The sequence below is a fragment of the Penaeus monodon genome, chromosome 27, assembly GCF_015228065.2.
Source record: "Penaeus monodon isolate SGIC_2016 chromosome 27, NSTDA_Pmon_1, whole genome shotgun sequence".
NCBI classification, from domain to species: domain Eukaryota; kingdom Metazoa; phylum Arthropoda; class Malacostraca; order Decapoda; family Penaeidae; genus Penaeus; species Penaeus monodon.
Window position 1 is genome coordinate 16,468,681 of NC_051412.1, and position 2,839 is coordinate 16,471,519.

The following is a 2,839-nucleotide window of genomic DNA, read 5'->3' on the forward strand; positions in this document are numbered from 1 at the left end:
AACACTCCATATAAGAACACGTCCTATTTTTTTTCTTTTTGCAAGGAAAAAGGTGTATTACTGATCATATACCCACACGTGAACTCTACGACATTACGTTAAATCTTGGAATAAGATATTATTACCCAAATAATGCAGTAAACTAACAGTCTGCCATTGTTTTCAGTACATAAAACTGTATCAGCAGAAAAAGGGAGCAATGTTTACCTGTGCGTTGACGAGATTGGCGGGAAACCGTCAATGGAGTCTCGCTTACTCCCTTAAATATGGTGTTCATGAAACTAATAATACACTAACTCTTCATCCCAGTTTATGGAAAAGGATTTTCTTATAAACTACGTTGAACAAGGAAACATAATTTGTGCATAAAAGGACAATGGTAGAGTGAGAAGAATAGACTGCCATAGCAGCCAAGTTAACAACGTGACAGATGATGCTACACTACACAGAGCTCTGTCACTTACAACTTTTCTGGTTGTATTTGTGTAAACTAACTGATATTCTCTAGTGGCCAAAAGCTCATTTGGGAATAATAGCATTCAGAATAATATCTGCCTTGCCTGTATAATGACTGCATTGCATCTACGCTAAACGAGGAATACAGTGGTGGTGAACCAGAATTGCCACACAACTTTTGTTATGATTTTTATTACTATTTAAGTCTGCTTTTTGTCAGACGAAAGTCAAGTCGAAATAAAGGTAGCTGGAACAATCTTCTTAACAACTAGTGTAAAAATATTCATGTGCATAGCTAAATCTGCCTGCCAGAATCTGACGTACCATCGTTAACCAGAAAGTTAGTAATATACCTAGAAGATCATCAGAAACGAAGACTGAAATCAACGCATATACAGTAATGAAGGAAGTGCAATGTCGATGGGGGAAGGAAGGCGCAATAAAGAAATCGAACAAGTCCTAGATGAAGCTGGAGGGTGATAATGGCAGGGTGACGGATGAGTCACGATGTGGGTGACAAGGGTGAAGGGTGGAACAAAGTGGAAGCTGTTAGCAGGGTATTAATCAGTCAAAATTATTTTCTCGCGGGAGGACTGATAAGCACGACACGCCATTACACGTGATAACGAGGAAGTTCAGCACGGAACAAGTCACTCTCATTGTAAGCGGAAGCGTTTCATAAGTCAGGCAAGGGGCTCAAATGAGTCGACAGGAGTAGGCGCATTTGCGGGAGGGACAGGTGCTTGAGGTGCAATAGATATATAAGAAGAAGTAGCCGCGATGTGCATGATGAGTAAGTATGTTCATAAAGCAGGTGAATATGACGAAAACGGTGAATATTAAGGAACGGCGCAAGCAAAATGTTTGAAAGAAGTGACATACGTATTTAAGACATCGTGGGAGTGAGAGGAACGGCGTGGAAGCAACAAAGGAGTCAGACACCATAGGTTGAGAGATTTGTACTAGGTAACGTGCTAAGACTGTGTGGTCAAGGAACCGGCAAGATTTGGGAGAAAGGGACCACGAGAAGGGAGCCGAGATTAGAGGAATCAGCTAAAAAGGGGAAAGATTCTAATGATATATGTGTCGAATGAGGCGACGTTGAGTGAATATGAAGGGAAAGAGGTGAAAGGAAGGACAAGGGAGGTTAGTAAGACCAAAGAGTGAGGAGAGCAAGGTGTGTGGGAAGGGAAAAGGGGCTCGGTACAGGAAACTGAGAGACAGGTTAGAGGGGAATTCTGTATCATTATGAAAATACTTTGGTGACCGTCATGGTGAGGTGTTGGGGCGGCGAAGAGACTGGCTCAGCCTGGAAAAGAAAGATAATATATTAGCCCAACAACGGAATCTGATGTTAAATATTTGTTGTTTATTACCGACAAAAAAGGTTTAATCATGTTAATTATTCCTACGAAGATGTGATATAAATGACAATTTAATGCGTTATATATCTAATATGATTTATTTTTTTAAATAGCTGTGCTAGTCCTATTTTCTCTGACATAATTCTATTGCAGGTTACGCGCATGTAACCAAAGTGCATTTAGCAGGGAACCCAAAATAACAAAATCAGGAAGGAACCATACACACAAGCGCACATTTCGACACATATATAATGTAAAGTGGTACAATAAAGGTATCCTGTATTTACAGAGATTTCCCCTACTTGTGGGTCGCAGTATAAACTGGTAATCCAGTAGGCAGACAATCTCAAGAGAAACATTAAAGGAAGCAGATTTAAAACAGTGTCGCTGCAATTTAGGGTGAGTTTTTATCTTCACACTCAAAATATTAATTTTATAGGGGACGTTTTGTCATGATCACCAACGAAAGTGATCGAAATCTCGTGCGTTTAATGTAGAAACAACCGAGTCCAGAGACTCCTTAGGAGACAAGTCACGTGGATCAGATTTTTCTGACTTGGTGCTGGTCAGAAATCTGCGGCGTATTAGTAGCAAAAGTCCGTGGAGTATGAAATCATTTGTGGATAACAGATTCTTGAGAAGATTAATAAAAAATCATTATTATCATTATTTTCATTAGTAATCTGGGAAAGTGCGGTACAGAAAAGGGGATATTTTTGAAGAGGATGTTGAAAAGTAACTAAAGAGAAATCCATTACAGTGGAACCATGATAGGGAACAGTGTAAAAAAAAGAGTCCTATGTATGTATGAACCTTCTTTTTATTGTTAACGAAAGTTTGTCTTGAGAATAGCGGGTAAGAAAGAATTATATACTTTTCAAGACGATCAGTGGTGTTAATATTTCCAAAGTTCTCTCAGAAATCTGCTTTAAGTAATTATGAACCTGTGTGATTATGGTAAATAAAGTGGTGCTGTAGATTTTCTTGAAAGAGGTATATCTGGGCACATTCAATGATCT

The 2,839-nt window shown here is 39.1% G+C and overlaps 1 long non-coding RNA gene across 1 annotated transcript in view; it reads right to left on the reverse strand.

Moving 5' to 3' along the window:
- Positions 1-297: 297 nt before the first annotated feature.
- The window catches only part of LOC119590633, a 3,740-nt gene continuing 1,198 nt past the window's right edge, over positions 298-2,839 (reverse strand). Inside the window, exon 2 of the long non-coding RNA XR_005230276.1 lies at positions 298-1,765. This is a non-coding gene — a long non-coding RNA (uncharacterized LOC119590633). The remainder of the gene's footprint in view (positions 1,766-2,839) is intronic.